This window comes from Aythya fuligula, chromosome 1, assembly GCF_009819795.1.
Source record: "Aythya fuligula isolate bAytFul2 chromosome 1, bAytFul2.pri, whole genome shotgun sequence".
Lineage (NCBI taxonomy): Eukaryota > Metazoa > Chordata > Aves > Anseriformes > Anatidae > Aythya > Aythya fuligula.
This window is the reverse complement of record NC_045559.1, coordinates 48847163-48861275: the sequence shown is the minus strand read 5'-3', so window position 1 is coordinate 48861275 and position 14113 is coordinate 48847163.

The window sequence follows — 14113 nt, the reverse complement described above, 5'->3', positions numbered from 1 at the left end:
GCTAGACATATTTTCTTCTCTCTATCACAATAAACCATCCTTTGAAATGTCCAGTATAATTTTGTCTTTCTCCTCTACCAAAATGTTAGAAGACATCAGTACCTCTTTCCTTGCTGCCTCTGGATGAGCATAATCAAAGTATGTTTTCACCCAATAGCTGTTCTGCCAGAATATCACTTTATGTGCTGAGAAGATGTGACATATTTGGAACATGACCTCTGCAAAGGTTTGGGAAAGAAAATCAAAAGTAGTCACTTTTCTTGCCATCCCTATAATTGAGAGTAGCCTTCCTTCTTTCATTGAATCAACATAATTTTTAAAGTAGTGAGTAATGGCAGCATAGTACAGTCACCTGTTCTCCTTGGAGGCCAGAACTACAAAAATGAATTGTCACCCATTAAGATGCTCCGTAGTTTAGTAAAATAGCAAAAAAATAAAATAAAAAAATCACACTAATCACACATATTATTGTTCATGCACTCTTTTCCATATAAGTGATGTATATCATATAAGCTGCCTGACACAAGGGTCTATTCAACATTCTTTACTTACACCTTGATTTATCCTAATTTCACCAAAAGTGCAGACAATGAAAATAAGCAGTGCATGTCTCATAAACTGTAGTCCTGTTGTGATGCCATTATACACATACATAAATATTTCATTTTAAAACTTAAAAGAGATTAAGAAATGCGTGAGACATTTTTTTGAAATGTGTGCTGAGCAAGAGCCTGAATTTTAGCTTTGTGAAAAGAGGTCTTTATGAATCTGGTTTAGGCATGAGGATATGAAATTCCTCTGGGGATGGTCAGCAACACAAGACGTTCATTTTTCCCTCGTTTGCTTTATTCAAAAAGACTTTTCAGTTGCTGCTGGGAGTAGTTTGAATCACATTGGCTTGTCTTTGAGCAGACTTAGCTGAATTGCACCTTTCAGTATTAGCTTCCAAGATTATTAAAGGTTTTCTGTTTCCTTACAATAAAATAAAATAAAATACATCCAATCTCTGAAACATACTGATATATATATACATATATATATACACATACATTTATCTATATTTTCTTCTGCCTATTTTTGACAGGAATGTTTTTAGTCTTGTTTCCTTTTTACATGTCATTTAACTCAAACGATCATATAAATATCATATAAATGATATTAATTCCAAAATATAACAATAACGTATTCAGTGTAATTTTTCTCTGAACAAACCCTGAATATAAAATTATCCATTATTCAAAATTGTTTACATTTTACATTTCCTTGGAATAAAAGATTTTAAAGGGCACATGGCTTTATAAGTATATAATTTTATAAATATAGACAAAATCAGCAAACTTAATATTAATCTCTGTAAAAAATATTGCTATGTATGTACACCTGTAGTATCTGCATTAACTTGAGCAATTTTAGTGTCTCTCTCTACTTCCCTTATGTGTAATATATTGGAACATGCTGTAATGATATTGGCATCTGCAGTAGCTGTAAGATCAAATATTTTGAGGAAGATTGTGTTCCATCCTCACAGGAAGGAACATATCCAGAGAAAAACAAATAGTCTCCTCAGTCTGCAGCATTTGAATCTGTATTTTACATGATAAATTCAAACAAATACTATAAAATTATTTCCAAACTTAAAAATCCAATTAACTGTTCTAAGAAAGAAGTACCAAAACTTACCTTTTCCTTCCAATCTCTCAAATGACATGGAGTTACGCAGAATGCAGAGCCAGAGATATTAGACCCTGACCAATGACAGTGGCATTCTGGGGTTGTGGGAGGTGGTACAGCTTCTACCCTCAACTGGGGACCTCAGCCCAGATAGTTTCTCAGGCTTTAAACACCTTTCTATTTAATTCTGCCGAACTGAATTTTAGTGAGATCAAACAAAGATCTATTGTATGCAAATAACATTTGTTTCACATCACAGATTTTTACCTCTTCCACTAAAATTTCTCACTGCTCCTACCAGTATCTTCAAAAACCTGACTAAAAAGAAGAAATATTTTTGTTTGTTTGTTTGTTTTTAATTCATCCATTTTCATCCATTATAGATTCTGTAATAACAGGAAGGATGAAGAACATATGTGCAATGTATGATCAACGCTCAGAATAGATGGGATGTTTTAATACATTAAAAAGTTTGCAATAAAATGCTTAGACAAAGAAGAACTGTATATATTTACGGTTAGTTTCTTTATTGCAGTCTCAGTATGCAGATGTAAACAATAAGCACAGGATAAAACTGGCAGTATAAAGGAATGTAACCAATTGGTAAGAAAATCAATACAGAACTTTGAGACTTTGAGACAATTCCCAATTTAACTTTCATGAATTTATGGTAGTTTCATCAAGGCTGACCTTTAGCCTTTTGTTAGCTAGAAAAACACACTGTTACTTAAAATATTAAAAATAACACTCTTAATTGCATTCCAGAAACAATCTTCCGGGTGTCCTGATCATCTAAAAATATACATTTTCCAACTTCCAAAATTAAGATTTGAACAAACTGAATCAAATATGAAATATATATATTTTTATGGCATTTTTTGAATATGATAGTTTAATGTATTTCCATATGCTGTTGGTAATATGTATTTAGAGGTACTTTTTTTTTTTTTACTTTTTTTTTCTTCCTTTTCTAAGTACTTCTGAGGCAATACTTACATGATCTACACTTTCCAGTATGTTTTTTATTTTGAAGGGAAAATAACACTTCCTTAATTGGTACAAACAGCTATAATATACTGTAAATAATAAGTATGTATTGTAGTAGCATGCACTTTATTACACCAGGGTAGGCTTTACAATCTTAGCAGAAGTTAAGTTATCTACCTCTTTTCTATATTGCTTGTGTTTTATATATTATCGCTTACTGCTTGATGCTGTGCTTACTTTTGTATTACTGTTAATTTGTACAACATACTCATCTGAAGTTTTTCATCATTCTTCCATGTCTTCTTTTAAATGTACCTTCTAATGTTATCAATATCCTAGATATATACTAGCATTAGCATATAGATATACATTATAACATTATCCTATAACACATATATAGATATATATATATCTATATACATATATAGATAAATTAACATATATCTATATATGTATATATAGATATACATATAACATTAGCATATAGATATATACTATATATACTAGAAGTTCAGAAAAGCTAGAAAACATTGCTTATCTATGGAGGAATGTAATGGTAATGTAGAAGATTTCAATGTACTAAGGAAACCTGATTGCCTTTGCTTTCACCACATATATTCTTCAACTTCCACCACATATACATATATACATGCATATTTCAAATAAGACTAACCTGAAAACCCAAATTTGTATGAGACACGGAAAACATGATTAAAATTTTAAGCAATCTCTCAATAATTTGAATGTCCAACATCAAACTTCTGATGCTAGTCTAGGCAATCTGAGACATTTGAAGTGTTTAGCAGATAGGTCAAAGAATCTGTAGAAGAGTAACACCTCTGTCAGCAGATAATTATAGATGTTGTGATATTTTAGGCCATGTGAGTATATAGTGAGGCACTAAGTATTATTTGTTGTTTTGTCAATTGAGCCAAGTCTGCAGTACCTTATAATACTATGACTACTCCTGGATGACAGATTCATTATGACATGATTCAATAAAAAGTTGGGCCTCAAATCATTAAATCAGATATCTTTCATTTCCTTCTTCACATTCTTTCCTCCAATAAGTACAGCAGGAATATCACAGTACTGTTTCCTGTTGCTATTTTTCTTCATGTCAATACCTTTGAGGTAGCTCTTGAGGTAGCTACTAAAGGTACTGTACTTTACTCCTGAAGTTAATGACCAAGTTGTTTTCAGAGCTGATGTATATTCCTTCCTCGCAACAAAATAAATAGTTATACCTTCTGCAGTAAAATGCATCATTTCATCTTCTTATTACTACTGGTAATTTTTATGCTTCTGCACATAGACAGGATATATTTTGTAAATGAAAAAGACATTGAGAGCCAGCATTTAGAAAGTAAATCTTTTAAATGATGAAGTACAGCAACAAATAAGATGCTAAAAGTATAAAAAAGATTTACTTTTTAAATACTCCTTTTCAATTTGTCTTTTTAATTTGCAAAATATATTGACTGTATAGGCTGAGTGTGCATTGATTACTCTTGTACAAAAGACTCCAATCTTATATTTTTGCTGAAGAAAAATTATCTTACCTGAAGCAACTTCAGGTCTATATTAATGTTTTTTGTTTGTTTGGTTGTTTTTTTTTCTCAATCCCTTACATAACTAAGTTGATTTAGACATATTATAATCTAGGGCCTGAAACTTTTGCATCTTTTGGTTTGTAGTTTTACTTATTTATTTATTTATTATTTAAACCAATAAAGTTCACACCACTTGGACTTAACAGATCTTAACTTAATCTGATTATTTATGTCTTCCTGTATTCCTATCAGACTACAATATGCTTTGCTGGTTGTTTTTTCTAGAAAAAAAAAGGATTCAAATAAGCAAATAAAATGAATTTGAAGGCAAATGCTAATTTATAAATATTGTTATTGCTATTGCTATTTTTTTTTTGTTAGAGTAATAGAAGCTTACTTGAAGATGGTGACATTTCATACAAACCATACAGCAAAGTTCTGAACAAATGTTGCAAATTAATCCTTTGCAAATTTTTGCTTCTTTTTTTTTTTTTTTCAAGTTTGGTAAATTAAAATAAAAGGATCAAAAATAAAAATTAAAAAAAAAAAAAAAAAAAAAAGCTTGGGTTTGTTTTTCAGGAGGAACACAATTTATGATTTAAAGAACCAATATTTGGAGACTGAGTGGCATATCTATTGATTCAGATCACTGCCTGGTGATTTCTGATTTCTGTTATCACAGAAGATATTGAAATTCCTGAGTCTGACTGAAGAACATTTGGGAGTGATCTTCACATGTCCTTTCATTAGTTGCTTCACAGACATTTGTTTTTTCTCCAGATCCTCTGGCCTCATTGTGCAGTTTAAGTTACTGTCTTGCAAACTTATCCGATTGTCTCTAAATCTTTCTGTCTGACTTAGTAAATTGGGCTTAATTAAAAGCTCACTAAAGTTAATGAAGAGTTCCATTGCATTCAGTAGTTTTTGAAGCATGACTTGAGCTAGAAGCATATCCAGCTGCAGTCATTGCCTAACACATTCCCAGCTAAAATGCATTCCCATTGAATAATTGCTGGCAATGCTAAATGAATTAATTTATTCCCTTGGTTTTTTGAGACTGCTTTGTTTCCATTTCAGTTCTCCCAGCTCTTGGAGGTGCAATGACTCCTAACTGTGTTCTTGAACTCAGTGCCAAAGCCTCAGGGTTGTCCTACTCTTGTTTTTCCAAAACCTTGATTATAAAGCCTTTGATTCAGACAGTCAGCATCCATTTACTATAAATGTATTTTTTTTTTCTTTGCTTTGCTTTGGGCCTCACAGATTCATCCCCAGAAACTTGTGATAATGAAGAATGTGTGGGAGAAAAATAGTAGCTTCTCCATGGAATGAAAAATCCTAACTTTTCCTCAGAAACAGAGTTTATCTATAGTACTAAGATTCTCTATCATCATGTTTTCAGTCTGCCAGCCTAGACAGAAGTACAGATCTTTAGTCTGTTACTTCAATTCTGGTAAAATCTTTTGTTGATTTTAAACAAGGAGGGAAGGATGTCCAGCTTTGGAAGGAGTGACACAAGAGTCCCAAAATGAGTCATTCATTTGATTGCTTCTACTTAGTTCCTGACTAAAAGATACTCCCAGTATGAAACAATAGAGTAAGAACAGTCAATGAAGATGTTTATGTACCTTCATAAAAAACAATCGTACTAAATTGAAAGGCCACCTTCTTTTGGGTCAGGGACTAGTCTACATACAGGAGAGGAATTACGTGAGTGTTTATATACTGTTAACAGTAACTTCAACAGCTCAGGGTACACAGTCTCTCAAAAAGACATACTGGTTTTCCCTCAGCTCTTCCATGTGATCATTTTTTGTGATCAGAAGTGCATCAGCCACATGAATAAATCCGGGTCACTTGCATTATGTGGTAAGCACATGCTTATTTATGTCAAGGGAGACACTTGTGTTTTACTCATGTGTGGAAGGTCCATAGACATTAATTTCACAGGATATGCTATGTTAAGTGATCAAAATGCAGGTAACATTAGCATGTTAACATTAGCACTAGATTGCTAACATTAACATTAGTATAAGGAAGGGACTGTATGGCCCTTACAAAAGAAAGCAGAAAAAATAACAAATAAATAAAAAATCAGGTTGAATGATGTTGAGCACTAGGTCTAAGACAAAGGCTATAGGGTAGCCAAGCAAAGGCAAGAGACATCTTTTCTAAATAAAGTTACAAGTATGTCACCTCAGTGGATATGGAAAACATTGGTCTTAAACTTTAAAATTGATCTCTTTGGCAGATTCTTTATATATTTGAACCTATGCTTTTTTTCTTTTTTTCTTTTCCTAAAACAAACAACAAAACAAACAAACAAACAAACAACAACAAAAAAAAACACAATAAACAACAACAACAACAAAAACACAAGTTTACATTAGTTCCCTAAAAGTTCTGTCTAATATGTAGCTTACTTTTCATGTACTAAAAGAGAAGTAATGATTGAAGTAATAAAATATTACACAGTGTATCACTTTAATTACTGATTTATATATTAAGCTTTATGTTTGAACTTCTCAGTCTGTTTTAAAATAACTGTAAACTGTTACATATTTATGTCAGGTTTCAGATTATTTGGTAGCACATGTACCCTTTATAATAAAATGCCCCCAGTGATTGCTTGTTCTCTTTAATTTCTGTATAGAGAAGAGACCATAAATTGGTGTAATTCCTTCTACATGCACTCCAGATTATTTGGAAAGACAGCTGTTATTGTGAACTTTAAAAATATATATTTTAAAATTCATAATATGATTTCTCAACCAATGCCCTCTAACCTGCTTATATATACCTCAACAAAATCCAATTAGACAGGTTTTAATTTTCTAAATGAAAGTAGTATTTGGCACTACATTTTGTTTCCACTGAACGTTCATGAAGAACTTTACTAAGGTGCATACTGTACTAGACAGTCTGCTTCATGTCCAAACAAATGTTTTCCTCTTCTTGTTCTTGTATATGACATTTTTATTTCCTGAATATTTGTTTGTTGTTTATTTTCAAATTCTAAATATGTGGTCAGAATTATATAGATCAAAGGAAGACCACAGCATGAAATCCTGGAATCATTGAAGCTAGCTGCAGTCAAAGGCAGAGCTAAAATTCAGCCCATTTTTCTTTTTAGAGTGTTCATTCCTGACGTTTTGAATGCCCTGGCTGTCCTTTTTGTTTGTTTGTTCCAAAGGCATAGGGGGAGGATGGAGAGGTAGGAAGCTGTTTTGACACATCCTTTGCCTGTCTCAGTATCACTTGAATTTCATGAATTGCTGTACTGTGGAACCTCATTCACCCTAGGACCCTGGGAAAAAGAGTGCATCGTATGAACCTCACTGGGACTAGAGAACAAAGGCTGGAGCACAGAAAAACAAATGTCTAAGAGAGAAGGAGAAAGGAAGGAAATCATGTGTCTGCAGAAGGGATTAGCATTTCCATTTTGCTCATCAAAGTTAAACAGAGTACAAAAGAAGGATTTAGAGTGCTCCAAATATTTCATCCTTTGTGGAAATCACGATAAACATGAGGGAAAATAGAGTTATACATAAAATGTAAGATAGCTACAATTGTTTTTGCTAGTAAAGTCCTGTTTAGTTTTAATTATTTCTGCATAAACAGTCCATGCAGGAAAGGAAATAACTTTTTAATGAGTCATAGATACAACTAAATACCCATTATATATGTATTAATGTAAATGTATTATTTCTCACTTCATCATTCCTCATTTTTGGTCAAAATTTGATTCAAATTTTCTTTCAAGTTACATGCTCTATGACAGTTGCTAGTCTCTTCCTTTGAAGTTACTTTTATTGTCATCTCTTAATTCTGTGCTTGATGTAGGCAGATTAAAGTGTCACATCATGTAGCTTCTTCCTGTCATTCAAATCTTAATTTTCACTATTTTGTACAGCCTGTCCTGTTGTTGTTGTTGTTGTTGTTTTCCTTTTCATATAACTTCCATAAAAATAAAAATATCACGTCTATTTGAAAGTTGTCACTTGTATACCAAATATGGGTAGCATTGATTGTTACTAGTTAGATCTCTGAACATTTTCATGCAGTCTGGTCTGCCAAACTATGATGCTTGTCTAAATGAGAACCCAGAATATGGTTTTATTGCACATGTAAATATCATATCTATTTAGACCTAGAATTTCCTAGTTATAAACTGGCTTTAACAGGGACTATGCACATTTACTGTAAAATTAAACACTAAATCCATAATTATAATGAATGGTTCACACTTTTCTATTGGAAAGGATGATTTAGAACCTGCAATATCTAATTCTGAAATCATTAAATGTTCTTGAAAACTATAAGCATGGTCCAAAACCTATTAGTTTTAATCATCTTTAAGCTGGCTTGTTTGCATGACTCTCCTGTAAAATTCAAAGTTTGTCCATTAATTCCATTTCCAATTTTACCTTTTTGACATTTGTTCGTACAATCAGCCCATAAGTTAAATCCATCACAATATGCTATTCCATCTTTCTGTATGCTATAATTTTTCAAGGAGATGAAAAGCTTGTCAGATTATTACTGTATATTATATGTGAATAAACCATATGGTTAACTTAGAAAAGCACTTAGAAATGAGAAAGCTCTGATTATTCAAACTCAGCTAAAACAGGTCTGAAATAAGCTTTATGATAAATTTTGTATTTTGCATTTCTTCCCCTTATTAGACTCACAAGTCTCAAGAGAATATATATTTTTCAGGATATTTAATAATTTCAGTTTGGACACAACTGGCAAGTAATGCTGAAACGTAATCTATCTTGAGATTGGTGCCTAAGATAACTGCACCATGGAAACTTTAAGAGAGGTGGAGAGATGCATTTTCTGAAGACTTTGCTGGATAAATCATAATGGTTTAGGGTTTTTTAACCTGTTACTAATCTCTTTGTGCTTTTAAAATTAATTAGGTGATGACAACAGTGCTTGTTGTGCTTAGTTTCTCTATCAGTTACATGTAAGCATACAGTCAAATGAAGAGTATAATGCAGTTCACTAACGAAAACAGTCTCAGAAAATCCTGCCGAGCCCAAAGGCTGGAGTCAGAGCTTCAGACTGACATACTTGGGTTATATTCTATTCACATTAGATGGCTGCCTTTCTTCTAAAACCAAACTTACAGTTTGCTCTTTAAGAGGTATAATTTTCATCAGTTTTGAGGAGGGGTTGGGAAAGAAATCTCTGTTCTTTCTTTAATCATAGTTGAACATAAGATAGCACTGCTGAGTATGCAAGCATGTGGTGTAGCAGAATGTTTTTTATTAACATCCAAGCTATTGTCTGCTGTTCCAACCCAGCCTGTGGACTGGTGGTGTTAGACCCTTTCAGGAAAAGTCTGTTCCTGGCCACAGAGATGGAAAACTTTAGAATGTTTTTGCTTGGCTAAACAAGTACAGTTCAGAGTTGGGTTATCATATTTATCACTAAAAGATGCATAATGTTTTGCTTGGGATGGAAAAATAAACCAGAAACAAGGCTCAATAAGAGAAAGATTTGGATTTCAGTAGAGCAGAGGCTTTGTATTATGTATTTGTATTATGTATTAAATGTTGATTTACCCATTTATTCAAAAGAAATGACAAAAACTATCATACTGTACTTAAGTCATGTATAAAAATAGTAAAAGATTTTATATAGCAGAATGGGTGTCATATTGTCCTCAATATCCTGAGCAAATTTGAAATTGAGAACATTTCGTACGAGGAACGGCTGAGGTCACTGGGCCTGTTCAGCCTGGAGAAGAGGAGGCTGAGGGGAGACCTCATCACAGTCTACAACTTCCTCGTAAGGGGGTGTCGAGAGGCAGGAGACCTTTTCTCCATTAACACCAGTGACAGGACCCGCGGGAACGGGGTTAAGCTGAGGCAGGGGAAATTTAGGCTGGACGTCAGGAGGGGGTTCTTCACAGAGAGGGTGGTCGCACACTGGAACAGGCTCCCCAGGGAAGTGGTCACTGCACCGAGCCTGTCTGAATTTAAGAAGAGATTGGACTGTGAACTTAGGCACATGGTCTGAACTTTTGGGTAGACCTGTGCGGTGTCAAGAGTTGGACTTGATGATCCTTAAGGGTCCCTTCCAACTCAGGATATTCTATGATTCTATGATCCTATGATTTAAGTTTTTTCCCCTGATTAGCATAAATTTAACCCCTTTTCCTATGATATTTGGATATGAAATTGTAAATATGCTTCTAAAATATGCTTGAAAGTAGAATAGAATAATTGTTTGATTATTTGCATTTGAATGTTGTTATGTAACTCTGCTTGTAACATGAAAACAATCTCTGCTTTCACTGAATTTGCAGGAAAATGCATGAGTATTAATTACTTGCAGTATCTCAAATTTTACATCAGAACAATTCACTGGCAGGTCCCGTCTATAGTCATATAATAAAATAGCACTAGGAGTTTTAGGCAGTCTGTAGAGAAAGGTAACAGCTTCTCCTCCATGGTCCCTGGGATGACCAACAGCACCAGGAAAAGGGAACAGGGTAAGCAAGGGGATACACCAGCTTTAGTAGCCCTCCTTACAGCTCTCCCTAGCAAAAGACAGTATTCACAGGTTGGTTTGTGGACAGAGACAAGACCATGCTGCTTGACAGATGCGTGCAGGTGGCTTGAGTGACACAATGCATATATCAACACCTTCATTAGGTCATCTGATGAGGGACTGACCAGGCTATAACCAAAGATTTATTTCCTCATAGAGCTTCAGAAAGACCATGGGTCCTGTTTGATGATCCACTCGGACTATAACAAACAGTTGCAGGTTCTCATCTGCTTCTGGGTGCCTGGTCCCAGCTGACAGCTGCCAGGCAGCTGGGTTGAGAGGTACAGGAGGAGGCATGGCAGTGTTCAGTGGGGAGCATGGGCTCCCCATGGGTGCTGTGGCTGGGAGTGCAGGTCAGAAGCAACTGAGCCAACTGTGCAAAATGAGACAGACATAGCCAGGCTGTGATGCGGCTAGCCACAGCCTGACTCCAGGACCTCTGGCACTGCAAATGAGAGACGCACCACCCGTCAGCCAATATTTCTGTTTATTTGTTTTTTAATTTCTCTTTTAAACTGTTTGTTTTCTGAGCAGACTTGGGAACATGTCCTGTGAGACACTAATGCACAAAGAATGTGAGAATTTAGTGTATCACACAAGATTTTTCTCATAGACTCTAAGGGAAATATTAATTTTCTTTAGCTGTTATAATTAGCATGGTGATTTATAAATTATCTGCAAAATAATGTAGCTGTAAACAAGAAGAAATATGTTAGTCAGACCTCTGTTTCTATTAATGAAATATTTGGAAAACATCTTAAAAAAAATTAGTTTTCAGAAATATCATCCCAGATAACAGTTCAGCAAAAGTGCAGATTGCTATTAGCATGGCAGTAAAAGAAACTAATATTGGTTGAAGAGTGACTTTTGAATTTCTCTACCATTTTAAAGGTCAGGTATTAGTCATATGCTTAAAGGGGAATATTCCTTTCACCCTCTCCCCCCCAAAAAAAAAATAATAAAGAAAGAAAAACAAACACTACATTAATATTTTTGGTTATTTTTTGGTTGAACAGATGTATGAAAACATTGCTTTTCACTTTCTATTTGAAACGTATGTGGCATTTTCCAAAAGTCTATTTTATGCGCCACACCGAGACTCTTGCAGACTTAGACATGCACATATGGGATCCCAGTAGCTTGACAGAATTTCAAGTTTGTGCAATCAGAAGTCTTTTAGAAGTTTGATTTACAGGATAGTCTTTTGAGGGGCTTTTGTTTGTTTGTTTTCCTTCATTGCCTGCATAACGTGTCAGTGACTCTCACCGCTTAAAATTAAACCTCAGTCAGTAGTTGCTCAGCCCACCATCTGCAACAAGTTACCATGTGGTCTTAGCTGCATGAGCTCTGTCATCTCTGTGTTACCATTAACAGAAGCAGGATCTGGATTAACTGATAAATGACCTTTTATCTAGCATAACCAACACAGCTAAAATTCAGGTAATGTTCTTCATTGAACGGAATTTTAGTACTGTCTTTTGTCCAAAAGAGACAAACCTGAACTTAAACAACACATCTAAGCAAGTGTGCCAAGTGTTGGGTAAGTGCACAAACTGTAGATTAGACATGGAAGGGAAAAGGAATAATTCAGTGTTCAAAGTAACTGCAGAGGTAGTGTGACTCAGTGCTGTTTCAAGATCAGTAATGTTCTGTTTTCACAAAAAGCTGTGCTGATGAATGTGTAAAGGAATCATTCATGGGGAAGTTTCAGCTTGTGCAAGTTTCCTGAAGTCAGGAAACCCAGATTAATCCAGATTCATCCAGCTTTAAACTGAGGGAATTATTCCATCTCTGGTGCAGAGGAAAATTCTCCATGCAAGCACAAGGGAAACAGTGTCAAATTGCATTGTACAAATTGTGTGCTTTCTTTCTGTTTCTGTCCTTTGATGAGCAATGTGGTGATTACAGTGCTGTTTGCCCAGATGCCCACAGCTATTTTGCTGATTCTTTTTGGTAGTCAGAGGATTCACTGTAAATAACTAGGGGGAAAAAAAAAAAAAAAAAAGAAAAAAAAAAAAAAGCTAGCACCATAGCAAATGAGCCTAAATAGGCCATGTTTAAATTCAGGTGGAAACGTCAAAGTTTTCTAACTGTAAGAGAAATAGATTATGAAGGAACTGTCCAGTGAAACATGAGATAAAAATCTTTCCTAGTTTTTAGCACAAAATCACAGAAATATATGAATTTGATCATGTAGCTGTGGCTTTTGGTTCAAATAAATTAGCCCTACCTGAAGATCAGAATCTTGAATTCTATCAACTAGGGAAAGGGAGTCAGTAAAAACAATCAAATACAGTGTGATGTGTTCAAAATAATAGGCAAGGAAGATGATTTGAAACTCTAAATTTTTAGTGCATGAGGACATGCAAATGATCATGTGTGTCAAGAGATAGAAGGGAGAAAAAACAAAACAAAACAAAACAAAAAACCATGGAATTTCTGTCAAGGAGATCAGAAGGAAGATATTCTAATAATGAGCTTTACAAAGATCCTTACACAACTTATGCATAAGAGTAATAGTTCAAGAAACATAGGAAATAATATGGCATGCCAGAGTTCAAGAAACATTTGGACAACGTTCTCAGACACAAGATTTGATTTTGTGGGCGGTCCTTTGGGGACCCAGGAGCTGGACTCGATGATCCTCATGGGTCCGTTCCAATTTGGATATTCCATGATATGGTGACAAAATTCAGATCACAGCAGGAGAAAGGAGGGGCCCTAAAACAGAACTGGGGAGAAGTGAACAGCAGGAAGGAACAAGTATATATAGCACAGTGGAGAATTACAAAAGGAAAAGTTCCATATTTTTCCATTTCAAAGTGAGGTTTCTTTAATGCAGCCTTCAGTAGAAGGTTGGGGAATCCTCACCACAGAGGTTAAAAACCTCTGTGTGAACAAATTGATTTATTTAATGAAAAAGAGCAATGGGAGATTAGCAGGACATAGAAGAGACTGAGAGAAGCACTAAAACCTGCTGAAGAAGGACATGAGATGTAAGAGGAGTCCCATGAATGAATGGAGTTGCTAAGACCAGAAATGAGATTTTCTGTGAGCAACTAGAATTTTAAGTTACTATCTGTTATGTGGATATATACATCTCATCTGTAATCTATAGCATTCATAGTTTATGGTTTCTCCTTAGTAAAAGCTGAAGGACACAGCCTTAGCTGGTGAAAGTCAACATGTTATCACATCAGAGTACAGATTAAATGAGATTTGGGAGTTGAACATTTTATGGGAGTTCAATGATAATAGCTAATATACAAGAATCTTATACCAAAACTAAATATAAATTAAAACACAGTGTCATGAGGCTTGTAACACTCCAGCACTGA